The sequence below is a fragment of the Nannospalax galili genome, unplaced genomic scaffold (assembly GCF_000622305.1).
Source record: "Nannospalax galili isolate Female #2095 unplaced genomic scaffold, S.galili_v1.0 scaffold370, whole genome shotgun sequence".
NCBI lineage: Eukaryota > Metazoa > Chordata > Mammalia > Rodentia > Spalacidae > Nannospalax > Nannospalax galili.
In genome coordinates this window covers 585,075-592,728 of record NW_008329335.1, presented here as the reverse complement: position 1 = coordinate 592,728, position 7,654 = coordinate 585,075, and the positions used below count along the sequence as shown (strand labels likewise).

At 38.1% G+C, this 7,654-nt stretch overlaps 1 pseudogene; it reads left to right on the top strand.

Annotated features, from left to right (window-relative positions):
• The first annotated feature begins 455 nt into the window (after positions 1-455).
• On the top strand, positions 456-2,468 carry LOC103737214 (annotated as a pseudogene).
• Positions 2,469-7,654: the final 5,186 nt, after the last annotated feature.

Here is a 7,654-nt window from a genome sequence, read left to right as displayed (position 1 = left end):
TGTTTTTGAGCCAGGGTCTCTCACTGGCCTGGAACTCACAAGTAAGCAAGGCCGACTGGCCAGTGAGTCCCCGGGTTCTATATTCATCTCCCCAGCTCTCGGTTATAATCGCTGGCCACGTTTGGCTTTTTTACGTCAGGTCTTCATGCTTGCATGGCAATCACTTTACTGACTACCTTATTTCCCCAACCCTTAGTATTAATCTTCTTTTTTTAGTGGAGGCTCCTTTTTTGTGAATTTCATGGAATATATTTCAACAAAAGGAGTTACCTTAATATTAACATTAAATTGGAAAATAAATCAAGCACCTAAAAACATATATTCTAATAGACTGACATTATACATTCTAATAATGAATGTATATTGTTAAAATAGACAAAGCAGAAAGCAGACTAAATGAAAAAGAAGGAACCATAATAATAAAGACTATCCTTTTTTAAAAATTAGATTGTACAATGTACAGCACAAAGTAAGCCAAAGAAAGAAAATAATAACAGGGTTTGGATTGTGTTTGCTACATTTGTTCTCCTTACTGTGATGTGCTGGTAAGAACTAGCATCACAGCTGAGTGTTAATTAATAAATCATAATTCTCACTGTAGGATACATTTCTTAGTGCAGATACTAATTCCCAAGAGAAAATGCTGAAAATATAAAACCTTTGCAAATCTTGGAGCTGAGACTTCTAATTACATCTGCTAGATGTTCTGTATCCTGGAGCTCTCCACAAATCTCTGCTCAAAGGTTAGAAGGAAGTTAAGTGCTTTGTGGAGAATTCTGGTCTTTGCCACAGGTGGTCTGGATGTAAGTCAAGAGCTCAAACTGAAAAGAGAGGCAAGCCTTTTAAACCTCAAAGTCCTATGACAGCTTCACCCCTCTCATTGCTGCTAAAGATGAGCCTAAACCCCTTACCACAACATAGCAATATGGTGACTTGTCCTATGTTTTGAGTAATCACTGGAGAACTCAGTCCAAGAATGTTGATATTCCTACCCGTTGAACTATAACGGATCACATTAGAATATGTCAACTACTATTCTATTCTTCATTATAATCGAAGAACTATGAGGATGACCATTTTTTTCTTCAACACCTTACAGAAAATATTTCATTGTCTTTTGATAGCACTTTCCAGATCATCATGTTAGTGATCTTTAATCTATTAAAAACCCCATTTGATATGCAGAGCTCAGAAGAAGAGAAAATGGTGGCAGGGGTGGAGGTGGCAGTGATAGAGCCCAAAATGGAAGAGAGAGCACTGCCAGGCATACAGAGTGGACAACTACTATGTGACTGAGAGGGCCTTACCAAAGGGAGATTTTTTTTTTTCCTTCATGAAAGTCCACAGCAACTTCCCCATGGACTTGGTGGTATTAGTTTGGTGTTAGGCCTTGGATGGGAGCCCAATGATGCCAATCATCTGAAGGAAGGCATTGGAATGGGAAATCTGGGGCCTGCAGGAATGGGAATGGAAGGCATAGGATTTGGAATAAATAAAATAGGCATGGAGGGACCATTTGGTGGTGTTATGGAAAACATGGGACGATTTGGATCTGGGATGAACATGTGCGTGATAAACAAAATTCTAAGTAAGCAAGGAGAGATCACTGCAAAGCAGGGAGAAGGTGGAGCTAGAGGCAGGGATAGAGAGGATGGGCCTGGCACTGACTGCATTGGCAGCTCTGGCATGCAGCTCATGGGCACAGGTCTAAGCCATGGCATGGATCGAGTGGGCTCTAAGATTGAGCGCATGTGCCTGGTCATGGACTTCATGGGCTCAATTGAGCACATGGGCTCTAGCATCAAGGGCATGGGCTCATTTTTGCCTTGAACACGTGGTTTCCAGCATTAAGCACATGAGCCAGACCATGGAGTGCATTGGCTCTGGGTTTGAGCACATGGGCACCAGCATGGACTTTGGCCTGGAGCGCATGGCTCCTCCAACTGACCATGTGGGCCAAACCATTGAGCGTATGTTGTGGAGCGCATGGGCTCTGCCATGTAGCTCATGGGCCTGAACACGGATCGCATGGTACAGGCAGGCATGGGGGCCGGCCTGGAGCACATGGGCCCTGTGATGGATTACATGACCACTAGCCTGGAGCACATGGGCACCAAAAACCTGGAGCACATCAGTCTCGAGCACATGGGCCTGGCCATGGGTGGCGCTGGTGGTGCTGGCTTCAACCGAGCCATTGAGAAGGAACCGGCAATTTTGGAGGAAGCTTCGCAGGTTCCTTTGGTGGAGCTGGAGGCCATTTGATTTTACATGGACGATGCTAAAGGACATATTCAACGAATGCGACCACGTGCTGTACACAGATACATAGATGGAGAATTGAAAGTCCAAGGGGGTACAGGGTGGTTAAGTTTGAGTCTCCAGAGGTGGCTGAGAGAGCCTGCCTGATGATGAATGGCATGAAGCGGAGTGGCGGAGAGACTGATGTTCAGATCGATAGAAATGCTTAGGCAGTTACCTTTGTTTAACATCAATACCAGACCTCTGAATTTGTATTTTTTCTTGTTAACCATTTTAATTTGTTGGCTGAATATATAAAGATGTTTAAAAGTTCAGTCGCTTTTTGGAGTCATTTGAATTACTTTTTTAATGACTGGGATTCCATTTGACTGTTTGCATTGAGATTGCAATGTGTGCATTTTTTTTGTAGTTGTGGCATCTTGTTGACATTGAAATTCATAGATGAATCAATCAAATGTGTGGAACACTTTCCTTAGGTCCACTAAATTAATAAGCTGTGCTCCCCCTGAAGTTTTCGTGGTGGTACAAAGCATACTTCCTATTATTTTCTGAAGATATAGTGCACAGTTGGTCCTCCAAATCTTTGTCTAGATGAGTGAAAAATCAACAAGATAAAACTTTGCTTCATTTCATATTTGAGTACAAGGTACATTTGCTCTTATATTCAAGACTTTGATTTTAGAGAGATGATTCTCCTGTATGATTGCAACGCAAAATGAACTTACCACTATTTAATAAGAATGAATGAATTTATATGCATAGTATTCCCTAAAGCACACCAATTAATTATGCAAGAAATTTTAAAGAGTATTTACAGAAAACAGGAGGGAAAAAAAATAAAAAAACCTCTAGTCCTGGGCCCCAGTCCTAACCACACATTTTGAAGATGGCTACAAAGTGCTTCTCACCACTAGTCTCTGTGGCTCCCTCTGCCATTAATCTCAAAATAGCAGGTAGCATTTCTTCTGCCAAAACCTTCAATCTAAGAGGGTAATAAAGTCAAATTTTAAGTAAAAAATGTTTCCAATTCTGTAAAACATAGACTTCTGGATGCTGAAAAACCCAAACCAGAGATTGACAACAACAGAGGGTACTGTATTGTGTCCTTACCTTGTGCCACTGCATCTGAATTATTTGGGATCAGATTTCTTCTGAGGGAGGAAAAGTTCTAGAAGCAACAGAGTATGAAAGAGAAGGGGAAGAAGGCAGGACTCTTTCCTCACTGAGGTATTTACAGGTCTGTTTTGTCTGCTTTGCATTTTCTGTGACGATTATGACCTGCAAATTCTCAGTAAAGTAAAATATTTAAGCAAACTGTTTGAAATCCCCGTCACTTGGTTTGCTTCCTCTCCTTTACTCATTGAAGGGTTTTGAGCAGATAGGAAATGAGACAGTAGGAAAAAGAACAGACAAGGACAAAGATTGCCAGAGTGTGGAAGAACAGAGAGGCAAGGAAGAGAAATAGCACCATGGGAGAAACAAGGATGTAAAATATAAACCATATGATAAAGTTCAATTAATTTCTCATATGGTTAAACTAATTTAGAAGAAATTTAATTTATTTTAATGATATCATTTTTCTTTGTTTTCCAAAACCCTATAATGTATGGGGAACAAAGCATCAGATGTTGTCATTACTTCTAAACTTATGAAAGTGCTTTTTACCTATATAGCCATAATTTTAAAACTTGTTTAATAATGACATCTGAGACTCATTATATTAAATTACATGTATTATACATGTATGTGTGCACATAAACACGTGTGTATGGAAATCTACATTGGGGAAATTATAAGGGGTGTTATTTCAGTTGTGAAAAACAGGGAAAGAAAAGAAAAATACCCACAGGATCATTCAAAGACAAAAGAACAAACCTGATCAAAACACACTGGCAAAGGAACACTCAAATGCTGTAGAAATAAAGCTCATCTTATTATAAAATTTCTTTTAGTATCCCTAGAAAGAGAAAAATTCATCAGTTGTAAATATATTTTTAAACATTTTTTTGCATGTGGGATTTAAGAAAACTTCATCAAAATCATTTTTCTGAGCTTATTATTTCAATAGGAAGGAATGTTCTGAGGCTTTGTTATTAAAGAATGTGCTTATGGTGTGATAATTTATGTCTAGTTCATTAGGCAGGTGTTCTGGGCAAGATAATATAGGGGAAATGGCAAACATGACACACTGTTTTCCATTAACCCCTCTGGCACTGGTAGTCAGAAGCTCCCCTTCGGAAGGCTAATCCATTTTGCTTAATGCTTAGCATTTTCACATCCTAGCTCTAGGTGCCAGAAAGGTTTTATGTTTGAAGTACAAGAAAAGCATGTGGCAATTTTGAGCACCCAGTTAGTTATCCCTTATGAAAATCAACTGATAAAAGCCAAAGTCATCAAAAGCAGAAAGGATTTCTAGAGTGTGTGAAACCAAACCAGGAGGCTGTATTCTTGCTTATAGGAAAAGAGGCTATAAACTCATTTTTATTAAATTGATGCAAACATATACATTACATAAGCAACTATTACTACGTATAAATAAATCCATGCTATTTTTACTCATTATCAGTTTCCTTGAACTACTATTTATAATTATTTAAGAGACTATACTCAAGAAAGGTGAAATTTAAAAGAAAATGGAAAGGAGTGGTAATTAATATAAATATGACTACTGTCCATACCTAAGGAGGTATACCAAAACAGACTGCTCAGCCTCCCTAGTAAATTTAGTTCACCATCTTACTTCACAAAATTTGATTATAAGTTGCTTTGAACATGAATCCCAGGCTGCATTTCCACAGCCCTGCTGTAGTGATTTCTCTTCTGCTGTAATTACTCACTTTTTATCACCACAGTTATGTGAATAAGTAAATCCAACCTAAACATTTATCTCTCTAAATTATGGCCCATTAACTTCCTTGTTTGGTTTAATTTTTTCCAGAATTCAATATTGTAGCACATAGCATTATTCATATTTAAAACCATTTTGGTTTTTGGCAAAGGATCAGTGACAATATAATAAATCAAATATGGTCATTTCGAAAATAGTGCCAGGACAACTGGACATCCATCTCACACCCGGGCAATAATATTAATAATACATCTAAATACGAATCTTAGACCTCACAGAAATTCAAGCTTTGTGCAAGAACAAACAAGAAAGGCTTTAAGTTTACCAAAATTTAAAACTCCATTTAAAAAGATGTAGGATGCTCAGTTCAATTTAATTATCAGATAAACTAAAAATAACTTTTTACACATAGCACATTCTATACAATTGTAAGGAAATATTACATGAAATTTAGTCTTCATCAAAATCAATATAAAAAGGAAGTAATGCAATGCATTTAATAAATAATATCAGGAAAGTTTTGAATAATGTCTTCGGATTTGAAAAGAAAAAATGAAAGCTGTTAATTATACCAATATAGAGAAGTCATAAGAATAAATAAGATATATATCACTACTTTTTGTTGCTGTGAGAAAATATTGTGATCAGAAGCATTTAAGAAAGAAATGATTTATTTTGGCTTAGGGTTCTATAGGGAGAGTCCATAATATCAGGGGAAGCATAGGAACAGATGGTCAGAGGAGGAAGCTGAGATAACACAACTTCAACCACACTCAAAAAGCAGAAAGAGGGAACTTGAGGAAGTGGAGCAAGACTATAAACTCTCAACCCCACCCCCAGTGAGGTACTTCCTCCAGCAAGACACCAAATGGGAACCGGCTGTTCAAATGCATGAGTTTTGGGGGGGCTATTTCTCATTCAAACCACTACAGGAACCTATGAATATCTGTCTTTAAAGTGCTTGTTCATAAGCCAGGTGTGGTGGCACATGTTTGTAGTCCCAGCACTTGGGAGGCAGAGGCAGGTAGATCTCTGTGAGTTCAAGGCCAGCCTGGTCTACATAGTGAGTTCCAGGACAGCTGGGACTAGGGGGAGACCCTACTTCAAAAAGACCAAAAAAAAAAAAATGCTTGTTCATATGCCTTGAAAAATATTATTACCACAATCCTAACAATTGGCAGGCTGAGGCAAGAGTATTGCCATAAATTCAAGGCCAGCTTGGGCTGCAGTGTGAGTACTAGGCCAACCTGGGCTATAAAGTGAGACCCTATCTCAAAAAATATAAATAAAATTATGAATAATGTTCAAAAGTAAAAGGGCTATCATTGGTCTCTGTGATACACATGAGTAATTAAGCTGTTGATGTCCAGTGTTTTAAGAAAAGAGGGTATGAATAACAGTCTAGGTTATGGGTTGAACAGTTTCACCAGATATATATAGTTATTCAAAACACTTCTTTCCTATTACCTACCCTGAACAGCCATCCTATCTCCATCAGCACTGTGTATGTTCATTGTTTGTCAATCATTCCATTAAGAAACAGCATATTGTCATATTTTCTTAATCCTAAAATTTGATGAATGAATATATGAGTCAGTTATAACAAAGTATTTGAGTCAATGTCACCTGATGCAGATAGAAGCTTTATGGGTCTTCTTTAAGATCTTCTCTAGACAGGCTGACTAAACTCCAGTGAGTGAAGTTGCACCAAAGGACTTCTGGGTACAAATACTTGACTGGAAAGAAGTTAACATATATGACAGAATGCATGAAATCTGGTGTAGGGGAGGGGTGGCTATAGGAGAGAGTGCAGATGGGGGAGGGGTTCTAAATTTGATTAAGATCTATTATATGAAATGCACAAAAAATAAAAATTTTTAAAAATAAAATAATAAGCACATATGTATCAATGGAAAAAAAGAACTTTTTTGGTAAGAGTTAAGAGATGCACTAGTCTATGAATATAATGATAAGTCATTAGGGATCAGATTAATACAATGTCTCTTCAATTGAATAATAGTAGTATAGGATCTCCCTTACAGTCTTTGACCTGTCTAACCACAAGTTCCTATGTCCTGATAACAGGGCCAGGTATGAACTCCATCTTATGAAACAGCCTTTAAATCCAACTGGAATGTTAAATACTCCCATAATATCCATTTCACTATTGTATAAGTGGGAATATCTTGCCAGGCTAGTCACTATTGTAGTTCTCATGCTTCACATCTGGGTAGGTTAATGATTACCTACCCCTAGTGAAGGACCCTAATTCAGTCCCCCTAGGCTAAAGACAAGGAAATAAGTCCTTCAGGCCAAAAAACTATACAAGGAAGTAAAAATAAAAAAATAATTCTGAATGCTAAGAATAAGCTGAGCTGACCTTTTTCATGCTCTTTGCCCAAAGCTGGAAATCGTCCCAGAAATCCCCCCCTACCTCTGCTTGGAACATAGCCTCCGCTTTTTTGCTTGGCACATAGCCGCCGTTTGTAATGTTACTGCCGCTTTCTCTCTAGTTTGTGGTCTTTGTCTTTAAAAGAAGCCTGTGAA